Source organism: Helianthus annuus, chromosome 8, assembly GCF_002127325.2.
Source record: "Helianthus annuus cultivar XRQ/B chromosome 8, HanXRQr2.0-SUNRISE, whole genome shotgun sequence".
Classification (NCBI taxonomy): Eukaryota; Viridiplantae; Streptophyta; class Magnoliopsida; order Asterales; family Asteraceae; genus Helianthus; species Helianthus annuus.
The window spans coordinates 161148096-161168439 of NC_035440.2; positions in this window are offsets into that span (position 1 = coordinate 161148096).

Genomic DNA, 20344 nt, shown 5'->3' on the forward strand with positions numbered 1-20344 from the left:
TCCAGAAGCTCACAGGGAGCTTTGAATCTGCTAGCATAAGAACAACCGAAATTCAACCGACAACAGATTGATGATGGTTCGACAAAAGAAAAAAGTCATGCTTTGGTGGTAACGCAGGAAGATGAAGGTTTTAACTTGAATAAATACATTCCGAATGATGGTGTAGCTTTGGTAGCTAGGGCAATAGATGAGCGAGATCGAGATGAAATAGATATTGATGCGGCTCTTGAAAGTTGGAGAAGGGTCAGAATCTTTTACGAAGCAAAGAATGCCAGTGATCCTTGTTGTAGAATTGAGGATCCTTGAGGCTGCGTGCTGGACATCCTGGACTGTTGTGCTGCATTTGCTGGGTGACGAAGTCCAACATCCTGGGCACTAATGGAGAGTGATCCTCCGCAGGCCTCTTCTGCTTCTTGATGTCATCAATCTCAAGAAGGATCCTCTGGTTGGTCTTGTCTTATTGCTCCATGTAGCTCATTATCTGCGAAAACAAAACAGAAAATATCACTGTTAGTGTTAGAAGAAGAAGAACTAGTAGAAAATTTTGATCCTTGGAAGACTGATGATGTCTTCTTTCGAGTATTAACCGCATTCTTCTGGTATGGTGGTGGAATAGGAGGCAATGATGCACTAGTTTGAGATGAGGTAACCGCCGGCATGGTACTTGAAGTGGGTTTTTCCTGAGAAGCCATGGAAGTGATGATATTGAACAAAAATGAATAAAAAACAGATTTTTCTTAAAATGGAAGCACCCTTGCCCCACGGTGGGCGCCAAACTGTTTTGGTCAAAAATCAAACAAAGGATAATGTAACCAAATCTGATTTTGTGAGGTAGTATGCTTTAATGATGAACAAGTATATGATCAAATGTGAAATGTTGAGAACAATAAACACAATGATTTATACGAGGAAAACGCCCTTGATCTTTGCACTCAATTATTCACCACCACCTTGATTATTCGCGACCCGCTACTATTACCCCCTTGGTTGTAACCCCGTTGATAAATATCCCGGTTTTGGTACCCTTGGTTACCACCCCCTTGGTTGTAATTGTTACATTGGTAAACCCCTTGGTTACCACCTTGTCGGTTTTGATATGATGAACCACCTTGGTTACCCATTTGAAAGTTCGGGTTCATTTAGCAATAATAACCTTCAGTCACTAATCATCTCTCAGGCCTCCAAGCCCAATACGTCTAGATCAAGTACAAGACGCAATGCGAAGCCCGAACATTTAGTTTAATTGAATAAAGTAATTAAATGTTAAATTACTTATAACCGATATAAATAATAAATCCTGTTCCACACGAATACATAATTATTCTAGATAATTATATGTTTCGTTCCGTTAATTGTTCGTGATCACCAGCTAATCAAGTTAAGTGGATTTAATGATTGTTGCCCAACGTGTAACTCTTACGGGTCATAGCTTGGTCAGCAGCGTTGACTTATCGAACCCGTACATATAAATCTAACAGTTACCTGTTGAGAATACATAATTGAGATTGAAATTTAAGATATTGAATAACGATAGCGATGATTACCCCCAATGTCAGCCCTAAATTCGATCAATCTGCAATCAGTTTCACATTGGTTACTCAAAAGACACCACAAGTAACGAGGGTTGGTGTGTTGCATCACTGCTTCTTGATTCTGGGATGAAGCCTATGTGGACAATGTGGACTCCTAAAGTAACATCCTAAATCTTGGGCTAGAAACCTTGTCTAAATGGGGCAAAAATAAGTCTAATATATGAAAGGGCAAAATTTTCTAATCCAGTTTGCCAACTGGATAAAAATGACAACAAAAATAAAACCTCAAGGATCCAGATATAAAGAAGTTTTAGTTTTAGACTGAAATCGCAAAATTGACCTCAGGGACAATTTTTTCATTTTACTTTACTTAAAACTAACCAACAAAAAAAAAAAAAAAAAGATTCACGAATTGCTTAGAAGATGGTATATTTTAGTAGGTGTAACTAGTTTAGACACCCATAATTAATGGTGATGAACAATTTCCAAAAGAAATAATTTATATCACACTATACTTAAATTTAAGATGATATAACTTTTCGACTATATGGTATTATTTTTTTAAAAGAATAAGGAAGTTTATAAATGTTTTTTTAATTAAAAACATAGGTGGAACAAGATTAAAGCAAAAAAACCATCCTTTGTGTTCAATCAATCATTCTTAATTTTTTTATTATTTACAATCTTGTCACCAATTATTCTCAACTATTGAATAACAAGATCAATGGTCCAGATCACTTCACCTTAAAGGTACTTCATGTTTTACACATATATTGTCTTTTGTAATCTTATTGAAATTTAGGTAATCTTATTGTAGCTTATATCATAATATAACTTTTAATTATTGAAGAGGTATGGTCCCAAATCCTTGCCTATATGGCAAGGACCACACCACTTTTCCATCCTACAAAGCGCACACATCAGCAAGCGAATCCAGAAGCTTCTAGAAGCTTCTGGAATGTGGCAACGTGGCACCGAAGATGCTCCCTCCGACAAAAAGGACAAACGTGTCACCATTCATCAAGCGCCACGTAGACCTGTAACAAATCAAGGAGCAGGACTGACATCAGCAGTACGACGTTCCCAGCATGAGCAAATGTAGGCGCGCCCCGTGTACTACTACCCTAACCGCAGCAGAGGAGACCAAGAGGATATTCCCCTTGGTCGGACAGCTGGCGCCCTGTAACAGCTGGCAACACTGCTCCTCCCTCTTCCATCGCCCGACTATAAATAGGACCCTTCATCATTCAGGTTGAATCATCTTACCCTCTATACTCTCACACTCAACACACACTGCCTTATTCCTCTCAGAACAGTACTTATTCTCATGCCGGAGCCAGGTTAAGAGGCAAACCCCCATATTCCCCTCTTAACGAGACTAACAGTGTTGCTGTTTTGCAGGATCATAGCCTTTTCGCGAGTAGAGAAAGAGATTGAACCCACAGAAGAGACAATCCTACAGATTTGCCTCAGTGTTAATCTATGTTTCATCATTGGCGCCCACCGCATTATTGCAAAACCACCCTCATCTCTTTTCTCTTCGAAAAACTCTTTGAAATGGCAGAAACAAACCCTTTCCACCAGGTGGATGGAGAAGTTTCTTCTTTTGAGCTCATTTCGGACACCGCGCACGTCCAAAGGGGCCAAAGGAACGAAATCATCCAAGAAGGGCAAATAAACAACGATTTTCCTAGTATCTTTGGAAGTGCATCCAGGGTTGTTAGCCAAACCACAACTGGACCCACTTTCCAACCTCCACCTAGGATTATCACCCAAACTACAAATGGAGCCACTTTCCAACCTTCATCTGGGGTAGTCCAACAAACACCCCCACCAGTGCAAACACCAAGCCATGGACCTGGCCCCTCAGCTCCATCGGAACAGGCACAACTAAACTTATCTGCACTTCTAGGGCTACCCGAAGGAAAAACTCTGGCTTCCTGGTATGCCGAACAGATGGCGTCTATAAATCTTGTTTACACACAACTTAGCGCACAACAAGCTTTGCTTCAAGCACAAGCCAACCAGTCCGCATTCGTTACTCCACCGCAAAGGTCTCTGAGGACACACAGAACTCAGCAGACCAATGCATGGAACTTACGTCCAAAGAAAGGACCTGTGCCAAACATCAGAAAACCAAGCGCGCATGACACGCGCGACACTTACGGCAAAACGGAAAGCAACTATGTGCAGTATTCCCACCCACCAAGGAAACCAATACGAATTCGTTTAGGTCCGCGCAACATAAACGAAGAGCTTGATAGTTATAAAGAAGAAGACGGCGAGACATACAAAGAAAGCACAGTGTTCAGCAGATTGCCACCAGAGCATGAAGCATACAAACCTCACAAGCGCGCAGGTTACAACCCAAAAGCAGAGCATGATTACACCTTGAGCTATCGTCCAGACGACATGGCTGAAAATTCAAAATTCATCAGAGAGATTGCCACAACTGCTATTGACAAAATGAAACTGCCACACAACGTGGGCAAATACAACGGCTTGACAGACCCGGGTGATCATCTCCAAGTTTTTAATGGCGCTGGAGCAACAGGTGGATGGAATTTACCAACTTGGTGCCATCTCTTCACTCAAACATTCGTCGGTGCAGCGCGCGTTTGGTTCGACAGCCTACCAGCAGGAAAGATCAAGTCATGGATTGACTTTCGAGACAAGTTCCTCGCGCACTTTTCTCAGCAGCGCAGGCACACCAGAGATCCGGCTGATTGTTTGAACATATGGCGAAAAGACCATGAAAGCGTGGAAGACTTTATTACCAGATACAACAAAGAATGTCTGGAAATTGGAGATGTAGGTGTGAAGATGATGCGCGCGCATTTCATGAGGGCAGTAAAATTTGACGATCTAATCAAGCGACTAAAAGGAAGGGACGGAGGACCCAAAGATTGGGAAACCTTCATAGAGGCAGCAAAAACCATTGCGCAAACTGACAAACAGCTGACCGGTGATGACAACCGTCAGCGCGGATACAATCATAACGACCGTCATAACAAGAAGAGCACAGGCCAACCATGGAAAGCATCCGGTCACAGAGAAAGAATCCCAGCAAAAGAGGACACGCGCCATACAATCAATCAGATAGCCCATCGAAAATAAGTAAAAAGAGAAAATAGAGAAAAGCAGTGGACACCCCTAACAAAGACCCCTTCCAAGGTCTTGTCCACCGAATCACCAGTTTAAACCACCCCTACAAATGCGAAACAAGAGGGGTCAGGACCTAAATCTTTTATGTGAATTTCATAAAGACACAGGCCACTTAACTGACGACTGCTTAAGCTTAAAGCAAGAAATAGAAAGGGCCTTGAGAGATGGAAAGCTCACTCATTTGATAAAAGGAGGAAAGCGCGATTCAAAGAAGAGAAGAAGGGCCAGATAACAAAAAACTCCAGAAATTAGAAACCCACATGGTTCAAGGGGGTCCATGAAGGCCAAGAAAAAATTATACAAGCGCACACAAGATGACTCTTGGCGCAAAAGACAAGTTGTTTTCCCTGTTGTAAGAGGAGGTCCAAGAGAAAGAAGACCCATAGTCAAATCGGGGGTAATCGGTCACTACCAAACCGACTACATTTTTATCGATCCAGGGAGCACCGTGGACATCATATACGAACAATATTTTAATCAATTTGACCAAGAGGACAAGGCACGCTTAGAACCAGTTGACTACCCACTGACTGGTTTCTGCAATGAAGCCGTCTTTCCTCTAGGCCAGATATCATTCCCGGTGATACTCTCAGAAGGAAGAAATTCAAGAACAGAAGAAGTCACGTTCATGGTATTGCCCGCACATTCAAGACACGATATCCTCCTGGGAAGAGAGTCTCAAGGAGATTTTAGTATGATTTGCTCCGGACCACATTCAGCCGTAGGATTCCCAACAGAAACAGGGGTAGCAATAATATACGCAAGCAAAGAAGTCTTAGCAACAGATGAAGTCCGACCAGCAAAGGCAAGCAAACCAGCACCACGCGCGGAAGCAGAAAAATGGGTGTTAAACAGCGCATACCCAGAAGAAATAGTTACCTTGGGCCCTGCAATGTCCGATCTCACGCGCGCGGCGCTAAAAAAGTTGTTGTTTGAAAACATAGATGTGTTCGCCTGGACACCAGCTGACATGGTGGGTGTTCCACGGCACATAGCAGAACATCGATTAAATGTCTCAGAAAATGCAAAACCGGTGGTACATGCCAAACGCCATTTAGGAGACATAAAACATGATGCTATGCAAGAGCAAGTCATGGAGCTGTTGAATGCTGGCATCATCAGAGAAGTCCGATATGAAACCTGGGTGGCGAGCCCCGTAATGGTACAGAAACCGAACGGTAGTTGGAGAATGTGCGTAGATTACAAGGATCTGAACAAGGCATGCCCATGCGACTGTTACGCCTTACCAGATATCGATGAAAAGATTGATTCGCTAGCAACATTCAGGTGGAAGTGCTTCCTTGACTATTACAAGGGGTACCACCAGGTTCAGATGGCCGTTCAAGATGAAGACAAAACCGCATTCCGCACGCCGACAGGGCTGTACTGCTACACCAAAATGCCTTTTGGCCTAAAGAATGCAGGGGCGACCTATCAGAGATTGATGAATGAAACGTTCAGTGATGCCATTGGCAAATACATCGAAGTGTACATGGATGACTTGGTCATCATGAGCAAAGAAGAAAGTATGATGCTGGGGAATATTCAGAAGACGTTCGATACACTACGTGGTGTAAGTATCAAGCTAAACCCAGCGAAATGTTCTTTCGGCATGGAAGAAGGAAAGTTCCTGGGTTTCATTGTCACGAAAGACGGTTTGAAAGTAAATCCTGAGAAAGTACAAACAATCGAGAGAATGCCTTCCCCATCAACTATCAAGGAGATGCAAAAATTGGTAGAACGGTTGGCAGCACTCAACCGTTTCCTAGCCAATCACGCAGCTAAGTCTTTCCCGTTCATAAAGACACTCCGCAACTGCATAAAGAAAAGCCAATTTCAGTGGACTCCGAAAGCCGAAAGTGCGTTCCGCGAGATGAAATATTGCCTCATAAGATTGCCAACATTAACGGCACCAGTGAAAGGAGAACCTCTGGTATTATATCTATCAGCATCCGATAGAGCAGTTGGAGCAGTTTTACTCGTTGATCGCCAAGGTGTCCAAACAACGGTTTACTATGTGTCTCGTACTTTGACCGACCCAGAAACTATGGAAAAACTAGTGCTAGCACTAATCCATGCGTCAAGACGGCTGCGTAGGTACTTTACCAACCACGTCATTCACGTATTAACAAATTACAACATCGGCAACATCCTCGCAAGGCCAAAAATTTCGGGGAGATTAGCAAAGTGGGCGATAGAATTGGGAGGCCATAATGTGGTTTTCAGACCAAGACCGGCAATCAAAGGCCAGGTGCTAGCCGATTTCATGACAGAAGTGCCTGATGACAAAGATCGGGAATGTAAGGCAATGGAGAAAGCTGAAAGGCAGCAAACAGAAGAACCATGGCTATTATACACAGATGGCACGTCTAACGAAGACGGCACAGGCGCAGGGCTTAGGCTGGTAAGCCCTGACAAACATGAATTCACGTACGCCATAAGGCTAGACTTCAAAAGCACGAATAACGAAGCCAAATACGAAGCCTTCCTTGCCGGATTGAGATTGGCAATCAAGATGGGAGTCCGACACATTGAGGCGCATGTGGACTTAATGTTAGTAGCCGGACAAATCAATGGGCAGTACGATGCCAAAGGAGACGTGATGGCACTTTATTTGAACCAAGCAAAAACATTGCTGCAAAACTTTTATTCATACAAGGTGCACCACATCAACAGGAGCGAGAATAAACTAGCAGACGCGGTGAGTAAACTCGCGTCCACAAGTTTCCAGCACCTAGCCAAGGATGTGCGCATAGAAGTTTTGAGTAACCCATCGGTCCCACTAAGAGAAGTAAGCGTTATTCAGGTGGGAACAACGTTGTGGATGACCCCGATAATCATGTACCTTCAATCTGGGATATTACCGGAGAACAAAGCTGAGGCAAGGAAAGTTCAGTACAAGGCCGAGCACTACCAGATGGTTGATGGAATCCTATACCGAAAATCATACCTCGGGCCATTACTGAGATGTGTTGACCCAGAAGACGCGAGCTACTTGATTAGAGAAGTACATGAGGGAATCTGTGGGATACACGCAGGACCTAGAATGGTGGTAGCAAAGGTGATGAATGCCGGGTACTACTAGCCCGGAATGCACCTAGACGCGGTAAAGATTTTGAGAAAATGCAGTGGCTGCCAGAGACACGCACCAAAAACAATGCGCCCCAAAAACGAACTGGTCCCAGTAACGACGGCATGGCTTTTCAGTAGTGGGGGATAGATATGGTTGGCCCTTTCCCAGAAGCCCCAGGCGCAGTCAAATTCATAATAGTCGCAGTTGACTATTTCACAAAATGGGTAGAAGCAAAAGCACTTGCGTCAACCACATCCACTGTTGTTAAAAGGTTCATATGGGAGCCGATTATATGTCGCTTCGGGCTACCACTAAGAATTATCACCGACAATAGGACGAATTTTGCGGCAGAAGATCTTCAAAGATGGTTCAAAGAGTTACATATTGAGCATACCTTCTCCTCGGTGGCGCACCCGTAGGGGAATGGTCAAGTGGAAGCCGTTAACAAGAGCATTGTCGACGGTATCAAAGCACGACTGGGTGAAAAAAGAAGAGGCTGGGTCGATGAATTACCCAGTATATTATGGGCCCATAGGACGATGCCGAAAACAAGCAACGGAGAGACACCCTTTAGCTTAGTTTATGGGTCCGAGGCAGTAATACCAGCGGAGATCGGATTGCCGTCACCAAGAATGCTTTCCATGAATGCGATCAACAACGAAGAAGAAAGGAGGTTGGGCCTGGACCTCCTAGAAGAAAGACGAGAGATGGCGGCAATCAACGAAGCAAAATACAAAACAAAGCTGGAGAAATATTACAACTCCAAAGTCCGAATCTGCACCTTTAACCCGGGAGACTACGTCCTGAGAGACAATGAGGCATCCAATGCCGAAAAGCCCGGAAAATTAGCCCCCAAATGGGAAGGTCCTTATGTGGTGGATGCAGTGCTCGGAAAAGGGGCGTATAAGTTACGCACCCTAGACAACAAAGAAGTCCCAAGAACTTGGAACGCTCGACAGTTAAGAAGATGCTACATGTAAACAGCCAAGGTTTTATGTACTTGTAATGGCTACACGCCAACACATTTAGCACTAATACAAGAAGTGTTTGGCTACGTCTTTTTTCCATACGAATTTTTGTCACAACTGCATATATTACTTTGGGCATACATGAAAACATCGATGGCTCGACCATAGGAAACGATTGTAGACTTCCAAGGCTCGTCGCAACCAAGTGCACAGCCGGGTCAAAAACACAACCAAAGCCTAGAAAACGCCAAATAAATACTTCGTGCCCATATAAACACGAAAACATTGAACACACGGTAAACAAACATTGTAAAGACTCCCAAAGCTGAACACAGCTGGATCCACACAATAACCGGTAACTCGATCACTTCGTATTCACGAACTAACCTGCGCATACAAACGACAAAATAAACGTTGTAACTAACACAACACAACCTGTCAGCGCCATCATTCATTCATGATACCTAATCAAAGTAATTACACATGCACATATTATGACGATAAAAAAATTCACATGCAAAAAACCAAAGGTAAATATTAACATAAAAAGATGTCATGCATAGCTAAATGTTTACAGGCAAATACAAGTAACTTGTGCACAAAAATAAAGTTGAATTTGTTTATGAGATTGTCAATCGGTTACAAGGCCATCCAAGACCATACATGGCACGCAGGCCGGAATTCTTCATTCTGGATGACTAGTACCAGCACCTCCAGTCGCGCGACCTTCATCCCCAAGAGCCTTCTTCAATAGGGCAACACCATCAGGTTTCCGAGCCAACTTTTGGGCAGCCTTAACAACAGCAAACTCCAAATACGCAAACTCCTGGCGTTTCGCGGCATACTTACCACCACAATCCTCTTTGTAGAGCTCGAAATGATACTCTTTCTCATTATTGACAGCTGTAGCCCTGCCCTCACTATAACCATCTTTCCGACCACTATTGTACCCCGCTTGACCCAACTCAAACATATAGTTGGCAAGTTCAGGAGAGCTCACTATATGATCAGCAATCTGTGAGAGACACACAACAAAATGAGGAAAGTAATATACATAAACTAGAAGCAAATATAAAACAAAGAAAGTTACCAAGGGCACTGCGCGTGACAATAGCCATTTACAGTCAGCCGAAATTTCCTCAGCAAGGAGCTCAGCAGCTTTACACTCCACAACCTTCTTTTCACCAAATTCCTCCAGCTTAGCTATACGCTGAACATACTCTTCTTCCTTTTTTCCCAAACGCAACGCGCGCTCGCTCAGCTTCCTCACTAATCTCCTTCTTCTCACCAGATAACCTGACAATAGCATCACGCTGAGATTGCATTTCTGCATTAGTACGTTCACAAGGAAACTCCCAATCTTTTTGTTTTTGAACGTTGACTTGTTTCTCCTGCGCGAGTTTTTGCTCAGCATCTGAAACCCTCCACATCAACCCCTTTTTCTCAGCCTTAAATTTTTCCCTCTCTTCAGCAAACGCCCTCTTCTCATTTTCAAACTCAAGCGTCTCCTCCCCCATCAGTCTCCACTCACGAACAATCTCTTGAGAAGTGGCAAAATAATTAACTCCGGCACGCACATGATCATCTAATAAGTCAAATCGATTGCGTTTTTTCTGAAATAGCCTCTCAGCAGGGGGGAGAGACAAAGAGAAGAAATCATGACAATTATCAAGATCATTCATCCGCAAACCCTGGGTCAGATTCCAGCGAGGAGCATGTGGCAAATCGTCACACGCTGGGTTATAGGTACCCCAGGAACCACCATGAACATTCTCAAACAGCGGACTCCGAACCGCGCTCGAACTAGCACCACCGCCACCGCTCGGTGGGCGCTTGGTATAAATGGTGTGAGGCTGAGTAGCTTCGCTGGACTCCGCTTCGGTGTCAACACCTTTGTCCCGACCGTCTCCACCAGCACCACCTGTAGCATGACCACCAGCGTCACCTGCGCCATCACCTCCACCTTCACCAACATGCTCAGCATTTACATCATCTTGTTTTTTCTTCTCACCCTGATCATCATGGGGAGGAGACAACCCGATCGTCCTAGATGGGGGAGAAGTAGGAGGAGTAATCTGAGAAATATCAAACCTCCGAGCAGCCTTAACCGGCTTCACACCCACTACAATACAGACAAAACAACCAGAAAAAAGGCAGAGAAAGGACAATCCAAGCAAACAAACAAAAATTTTACCTCCAGAACCGGAAGCTTCATAAATTTTCTCTAACAAGTTCCCATGAGTAGCAGTGAAAACCCCAAGATCACTCTCGACGAAGAAGGGGATCCTTCGCCGACCTCATCTCGACGAAGAAGGGGATTCTTCGTCGAAGAAGGTTCTTCGACGAAGATGGCCTTCAGCCCAGAACCGTTCATGGCCCAACTGTTGATGATTATGTGATTGTATAACCCTTATAACTGTCAGACGTAAACTAAAAACCCTAGAGTCTCCCTTTTCCTTCCTGTTTGACGGCAAACTTGGTTCCCTTGAAGCTCTCAATCATTCGAGCACCTCTCCACTCCTCGTGTCATTTTGTTTATCGGTTAGTGTCTAATGTTATTATTCGATGAGTTTCTGATGATTGTGATGTTATGTGAATTAGGGTTCCGTTAATAGGTTGATAGATCTAGAACGTTACATGATGCGGTGGCTCTGATGATTATATACATTTTCGTATTCATATTGTGATTTCGTGTAATAAGTTGATGACTTGATAGATTAACATTTGATGGTTCATGGTCTGTGAATATTACGTGTTAATGCTCGATGAAACTGTTATGTGTGGAACAAATCTGAATGCTTGATGATTGCTTATAACTAGGATGTTTACTCGTGCAATGATCGATGTTGTTGAAACTGTTAAGTTGTTACTTTTGTTAGAGATCTAAGGGTTGAAACTGTTTCATCACATGATGAGGGGCGACGAAGATGGGTTCTCGACGAAACATGGTGGTTCTTCGTCGGACCTTATCTCGACGAAACATAGGGGTTCTTCGTCACACCTCCCCCCGATGAAGGATGATCCTTCGTCACAAGGGATATTTCGCCATGAAAGTAGATAGGGGGAACGGTAGATTGATATAATGCTTTTGTTGACGAATAATTGTGTTACAAGATGTTAATGTTGCATGATAATAATAACTAATGACGAGAATCCTGATTTAACTTGTGTAGTTAAAAACACCCATCTGTTGTAGGTTGTTATGTGATATTGACATGAGATGTGAACATGTATAGAACTGGGTATTTGATATATGATATATGGGTGACCTTGTGATAAATGCAAACTGTGTACAAATACGTGACGTACTGTGTACAAATACGTGACTTGTTTGGTTATGTAACTAATGTTGATTAGTAACCATGGTAGGGTTTGGGTTGACCAACTTGGACGGGTAATTAAACATACCAAGCAAATCAAAGGTGAGTTCATCCTCTTGAGCATGCGTCCTGGTGGGTGGGACAGTCATTGGGTATCCCTGAGAGGGATAGGTTTTGGGTAAATCAAGTGGGTATTCCTGAGAGGAATACGTCTTGTGGGTAAAATCTGGAATGTTGGATAATACACTCATCCTATCACCATTAAGTCCCATCTTGTTTGTTACCTGAGAGGTAACGGAGTATTAGTTGGTAGCGCTATCTAGGTTTGGCACCCTCACCCCATACCTGAGAGGACGGGTGTGAACTAATGACTCAGTCATGCCCAATGCTTTGATAGGAGCATTGGGGAAAGGGCAAAATAAATCTGAAGCCATCTTGTATTCGAGTTATTATCAACATTGAAATCAATGAAGTGAACTAAACATTTGGTAACTAACGTTTTCATAAAACTATGAACTCACCAGCGTTGTCTGATACACTTGTTGCATGCTCGCAGGTCGTTAGATGCTTTGGATGAGGAACTTGCTATCTGGATGGCTGGAGTGGTCATGGGTCGCAGTGCTTGGATTTTACTGAATTCATATACATTGGGTTTTGAAACATTTAAACAATGAATTACTATTTGCTTCCGCTGACACTATTTAACATAGATTATGTTTTATGAATGTTTTACTTAATGAATGGGAATTTTGTTAAACATCTTATGGTTAGTTCAATGTGATTGGTGGCTAGATCCTGATACGTCACACGCCTAGCGGGGTTACCGCATGTGGTATTTTGGGGGTGTGACAGTTTGGTATCAGAGCCACTGGTTATAGTGAACTTGGTTTTAAAACGTTTTATAAAACCAGACTATAACCGAACAATTCAGAAAGCGACCATGACACTCAGCTCCAGATTGCAAGGTTCGTCTCTCGTTTATATATTGCACATCATATTTAGTGAACACTTGAGTCTGACATTGCATGTGAATACGCACCTAGCACTATAGCATGAGTTCTTGTGTTACTAGCTTATGTTACGTAATTGATAAACCTTCTCGATCTATGTTGTGATGTTTTGTCTTACTTATCGAACTTGAGGAATCTTTTAGCATAAGTTAGGAGGAGCTGAGATAAACATGCAAATCGCATAATTATTATGGGTGCACACATAATAATAATGAGGGGTGCATGTGAGTCCCAGTGAGGCCTAACGAGTGTGAAAGGGGTTCCGCCCTGTTGTTTGGTGTAAACTAGTAGTCCATAGAAGTCATCGCGAGGTTTGACTCCTACTTTATCTCGACTTTTGACCTTTTTCCCTTTTCCTATATAGAATCATGAGAGGACGAGGTCACGGACATGGACACATTGCTATGACTCAGGCAGAATTGACTGACCTGATCAACACCCGTGTGGCTGAGGCTTTGGCAGCCTATCAAGCTGGTACGATATGTGCCAAATACACCTTATTCTTGTGTCGCGTACACAACTCTTACGCATGTGCTTTATTTTCTTTCGTCCTTAGGTCAGCAAGCGAACCAGAATCAAAACAATCCACCTGCTTGTACGTTCAAGACGTTCATGGATTGTAAGCCACAGACATTCAGTGGGACTGAAGGGGCTGTGGGACTACTGCGTTGGTTTGAGAAAGCGTAATCGGTGTTTGCGATGTGTAACTGTCTTGCTGGGGACAAAGTGAAGTATGCTTCAGGCACACTCGAGGATGGTTCCTTATCATGGTGGAATGCCCAGGTATAGATATTGGGTATTGAAATGGCAAATGCGACTACTTGGGACGATTTTAAGGAGTTGATGAGGGAGGAGTATTGTCCACGCGATGAGGTGCAGAAACTGGAGAACGAGTATTATGATCTGAAGATGGTGGGGTCTGAGATCGAGGCATACATGAAACGGTCGCATGAATTAGCTAATATGTGCCCGAATTTATCACGACCTCCACACCAAAGAATCGAGCTGTACATCAAAGGATTAGCCCCACAGGCTAAGGGCTTGGTTACTACAGCGAACCTCAACAACTTAGCTCAGATCGTCTGCTTAGCTCACAAGATCACAGACCAGGAGGTGGAGCTTGGCTCGCTACCACCGCGTGTTTCTACTACTGCCACTCCTGCTACAGCTACTACACCTACTACTAACAGCAAACGTAAGTGGAATGACGTGGACAAGTCGTCCAACTCGAATCAGTCACAGAAGAGGCCAGACAACAGTATCAACCGCAGTTTTAGCCAATCGTCTTCTTTGAATCAGAACCAGAGCCACAATTCGAATCAGGGCTCATATGCTGGGAAGCAACCTAAGTGTAACAAGTGTAACTTTCATCATCGTGGGCCATGCACCCGAGTCTGTCACAGGTGCAACAAGGTGGGCCATATGGCTAGAGTCTGCAGGGTCTCACTCCCAAGGCAACAACAACAGCAACAGCAACCCCCACAACATCAGCAGCCCCAGTAACAGGAGAGGCAACAGCCTCAGCAGAATCAGGGAAATCGTAAGGGTTGTTTTCAGTGTGGTGACGAGGGTCATTTCAGGCGGGATTGCCCTCAACTGAATCAGAATGCTAGCAACAACAACAACACTGGGAATAACAACAATGGGAACAATGGTGGGAACGGTGCGCGTGGGAGAGTGTTTACCATTGGCACTGGGGAAGCTCGCAATGATAGCAACGTTGTGACCAGTACGTTTTCTGTGAATAACCTATTTGCTTCTACTTTATTCGAATCTGGTGCCGATTGGAGTTATGTGTCTTTGGAGTTCAGTCGTCAGTTAGGATTGAGTCCTGCACCTCTTGTAAACAAACATGTTGTAGAGTTAGCCGATGGCAAAATGATTGAAGCTTCACATGTTCTTTTCGGTTGCAAACTCGATCTTATGGGTCAAGTGTTCGACATTGACCTACTCCGTGTTACCCTTGGAAGTTTTGATGTGGTTGTTGGCATGGATTGGTTGTCTAAGCATCAAGCGGAAATTCTCTGTAAAGAGAAAATCATGTGTATCCCTCTCCCCAGTGGAGAATCCTTGTCGGTTCAAGGCCATCGTACTAGTGCAATGGTTGGCGTCATCTCAGCCATGAAAGCTCAGAAGTGTCTACGAAAGGGCTACCTTGCTATTTTAGCGCTTGTTACGGATACTCAACCCGAAGAAAGGAAGATTGAAGACCTTCCAGTTGTTTGCGAGTATTCGGATGTGTTTCCTGAAGAACTTCCTGGTTTACCTCTGCACCGTCAGGTGGAATTTCAGATTGACCTTACACCAGGAGCAGCACCGATTGCCCGTGCTTCTTACTGTCTTGCACCAGGAGAGTTGCAAGAGCTGTCAAATCAACTCCAGGAACTGTTGGACAGAGGTTTTATCCGACCCAGTTCTTCGCCTTGGGGAGCCCCAGTTTTGTTTGTGAAGAAGAAAGATCGGTCTTTCCGTATGTGTATTGATTATCGAAAACTCAACAAGGTGACAGTCAAGAACCGCTATCCTTTACCGCGTATCGACGACTTGTTTAACCAATTGCAAGGATCAAGTTTCTACTCGAAGATCGATTTAAGATCGGGCTATCATCAGATGAGAGTCCGGGAGGAGGATGTTCCTAAGACAGCTTTTAGAACGCGGTATGGCCATTATGAGTTTCTGGTTATGCCATTTGGGTTGACAAACGCACCAGCGGTCTTCATGGACCTCATGAATCGGGTGTGCAAACCGTATCTCGACGATTTTGTCATCGTGTTTATCAATGACATCTTGATCTACTCTAAGAGAAAGGAGGACCACGAGCGACACTTGCGTCTTATCTTGGAGCTTTTGAGGAAGGAGCAACTCTACGCGAAATTCTCTAAGTTTGACTTCTGGATTCAACAGGTACATTTCCTTGGCCACATTGTTAATGAATCGGGGATACACGTGGACCATGCTAAGATTGATGCTATCAGAAATTGGGCGGCACCAAAGAATCCTTTGGAGGTGCGACGATTTCTTGGTCTCGCTGGGTATTATCGAAGATTTATTGAAGACTTCTCGAAGATAGCTCAACCTCTCACCTCGTTGACTAAGAAAGGTGTGATATACTCTTGGGGATCGAAGCAGGAGGATGCTTTCTATCTCTTGAAACAAAAACTCTGTAGTGCACCGATCTTGTCTTTACCTGAAGGTACCGAAGATTTCATGGTATATTGTGATGCTTCTATTCAGGGTCTCGGTTGCGTGCTGATGCAACGCGAGAAGGTGATAGCTTACGCTTCTCGGCAGTTGAAGGTTCATGAGAAGAATTACATGACTCACGACTTAGAGTTGGGGGCCGTGGTCTTTGCATTAAAAATCTAGAGGCCTTACTTGTACGGTACTAAATGTACTATTTATACCGATCACAAGAGCCTCCAGTATATCTTTGACCAGAAGGAATTGAATATGCAACAGCGTCGCTGGGTAGAACTCTTAAATGACTACGACTGTGCAATCAAGTATCACCCAGGTAAAGCTAACGTTGTAGCTGACGCCCTTAGTCGGAAGGAAACGAAACCCAAGCGTGTGCGAGCCTTACAGCTCACTATTCATTCGAATCTTCCTGATCAGATCCGTTCGGCTCAGACCGAAGCATTAAAGGAAGAAAACCTGGAAGCTGAGTATTTGCGGGGCATGGAGAAACGACTTGAGAAGAGATCTGACGACATCTATTACTTTATGGAACGGATATGGATCCCTTTGTTTGGTAACCTTAGAGATCTTGTGATGGACGAAGCGCACACGTCTCGGTACTCTGTTCATCCAGGTTCAGATAAGATGTATCAGGACCTCAAAGTTTTGTATTGGTGGCCAAAGATGAAAGCTAAGATCGCGACGTATGTGAGTAAGTGTTTGACTTGTGCGAAAGTCAAGGTAGAGTATCAGAAACCCTGAGGCCTGCTTCAACAACCAGAAGTACCTATGTGGAAATGGGAGCAATTGCTATGGATTTCGTCATTGGTCTGCCAAGAACTCAAAACATAAACGATACCATCTGGGTGATCGTTGACCGCCTCACGAAATCTGCGCACTTCCTTGCGATCAAGGAAACGGATAAGTTCTCACAACTTGCTGCTGTTTATCTGAAGGAAGTGGTTTCTAGGTACGGGGTGCCAACTTCTATTATCTCTGATCGTGATCCGCGTTTCATATCTGATTTATGGCAGTCGATGCATAAATCGTTCGGCTCACGTCTCGACATGAGTACTGCGTATCACCCACAGACGGATGGTCAAAGCGAACGAACCATCCAGACACTTGAAGACATGCTGTGAGCATGTGTGATCGATTTTGGTAAAGGCTGGGAGAAACACTTGCCGTTGATCGAGTTCTCCTATAACAACAGTTACCATACTAGCATTTAGGCAGCTCCGTTTGAAGCGTTGTATAGCCGGAAATGTCGTTCTCCTCTTTGTTGGGCTGAGGTGGGTGACAGCCAAATCACAGGTTGTAACACCTCGAAATTTTGTGTCCAATAATGTATTGACACGTGTCTTGAGTTTACACGTGGCATTTAATATTAAATAAAGGACTAAAATTGATAAACCTTGAAAGTATGTAAATTCGAGGGTTATAAATGTCAAACAAGGGTAAGTATACTGTATAGTAACCCTAAACGATGCTCGTACCTTCAAACGAATAAATCATGGATCTTACAGAAGCGAAACGCGGAAGAAAGTGAGAGATTACAAGCTGCAGGAGTTAACTGTGTAAACATGTTTAATTATACCTCTGAGTGACCCTTTGACGTACCCGAGGCTTTGTAACAGTAAAATACACTCACTAGAATATACTGTATAAATTCCGCGAAGTTCCTTTTTAAAACGAGAAAGATATGATCAATTTCGTATAAGAGGGGTTAAAGGCGTCAATAATGAAAGTTAAGGCTTTCCGAATAATTAACAAACTAACCGGGGACTTAACAGTGCGGGTAAATAACACGAGGCCCTTAGTTGTAAATAATCGAGGGCCAAATCGCAAAGTTACCCCTTCAAACCCGAAAGGTCAGGTTAATAATTACCAAAGATTTCGTTATTAATTACAAAGATTTAGTCATGATTATAAAAGATTCAAAAAAAACAGAAAAATTAGACCTAACGCGGGCCGCGTAAAGGTCTTGGGTTAGTTGAAGCGGGCCGCGAGCCTTCTGTTGCACCCGTCTGGTTTGAAGATCCAGGCGGCCCGCGAACAAGTTGCATGATTCCTTCATGCGGGCCGCGTGAACCGCCCAGATGCAGAAAGTTTGGACTAACTTGCTTCTTGAGCTAGTGAACGACCAAAAGTGCAATAAATGAGGCATGGGTGCCCTCTACTTGCCTCCTAGCACTCAGGGCCACCTGCTGAATATCCATGATGCTTGGTAGGCTGAGTTGTGATGATCCCATGCCAAGTTTTGCACTATAAATAGGCCTATTGTGTGCATAAGTTCACCACACCTCAAAACACATTCTCTTGATCATCTCTGGAGCTTCTAAGCTTTATTCTATCATCCTAAATCGTGCTCAAGCTTCTGTAAGTTGTTTAAATCATTTGTGGTTTAGTTTTACTTAGTTAAATAGCTAAAAATCAAACCGTCATAACTACGGTTTGACTTCGAGATAAGTCCTTAATGGCTCAGTCATATTTCGAATCAAAAGTAGTTATAAGTTGGTATTTGTATGGGTAATAAACCCCTAAAAGGGTTCCCCCTGATCATCACTCTAACTAGTTCAAATGTCGGGTCAAACGTATACTTAAAAAGTCAACAGAAAGTCATTTTTGCGATTCTTGCATAATCTGTAATATAGATGATATGAAACCTGTTTGAACACTTATAAAACATGATATTAAGTATATAAACTTGTCTAAACTCGTTTGATTCGGCCATTTGCTATATTGACCCGGTTCGGAGCCGAATGTCGCGAAAGTTTGACTTTTGCTTTGACTTCAGTTCTGACCCGTTTTAGTGCAATGTAGATATGCCTTAGGACTCTCTTAGGACCAGGTCACGTGATGGTATCACCCTCTGTGACCGGTTCGTTGTTTGTCCGAGTCTTTTACGCATTTCCGTTAATTGCTTAAAAGTTGACCGTAACACCCTTTTCAAAATAAAACGAGTATTTCGGACACGTGAAGGGACCATGGCCTTGCTTACTAAATTATAAGCATGTCTCTAAATTTTCACGCCAATCCGAGGTCTAGAATACGAGTTATGCTAAATAGCGCAATTAAAAGAAACTTTTATAATAAACGGCGCGATTAGCATAACGCCTACCTAAACCAAGATTTCGTCACCAAACCTTTTACTCACTGTTGTAAAATAATATTTTGGGATTTTTAAAGATTTTTAATTAATTTTAACCTGCTCATAACCTGCGGTTATGGCTACGGTTCGGTAAATACCGAATATGCCCTTTTCGGCCAAAACTTGAGTTCTATAAGGTCTTTTGACCCGATTTCAGTTGCTACTGATTTTAACTAATAAATAAAGTATTTTAGACTTTATAAACTGATCGGGAAACTCAGATTTCCTGTAGAACTCTAAAACCTCCTTTAAAAGTCTTTAAAATGACCGGAAAACCCCTACGGGGCGTATAATAAACTTAAACTCGTTACGGGCATCACGGAAGGTATCCTACTGATACCACAACCTCTTTAAAGCATATTGACTTAGGAAACAAGTGTAGGACTCTTACGGTTACCCGTTGCGCCTATTGCGCACGCGGTTCGGCTTGTGTAACTAGTTTACATAAATTAGCCGATACGGGTCAAACCGTATTATTTTGACCCCAAAATCCAGAGTGTGAATATTAAGCCCATCTAAAACAAGTCTTCGAGCTTGTTGGGTCAGAATCACATTCCATTCTCGGTTTTCGCATTTCACGCGATTAAACCGTATCTATCCTTTGAAACTGACCGGTCTAGGCTACGGCTAATATAAAGACCCGTTAGGATTCTAATAGGTTATTTTAAAACCTTCGTTCCAGAATAGGAGCCCCAGTAAAAGATATCTGTGATTTAGTCAATTAAGGACAATACTTGCAAAGGTAAATACTTTTAACTTATTTTCCGTATTACGGGCTTGGGTTACGGTATATTAAATACCGCTTGATTGAGCATCAAATCTTCCATCGTTTAGGTGGTTAATTGAATAATTTGATCGGCTCATTTAAACAGTCTTGTTACTTAAATGCCTTTGGGGGGTTAATGACCATGTCCCGGATACCCTAGGCATCATTTTACGAAATGGCCA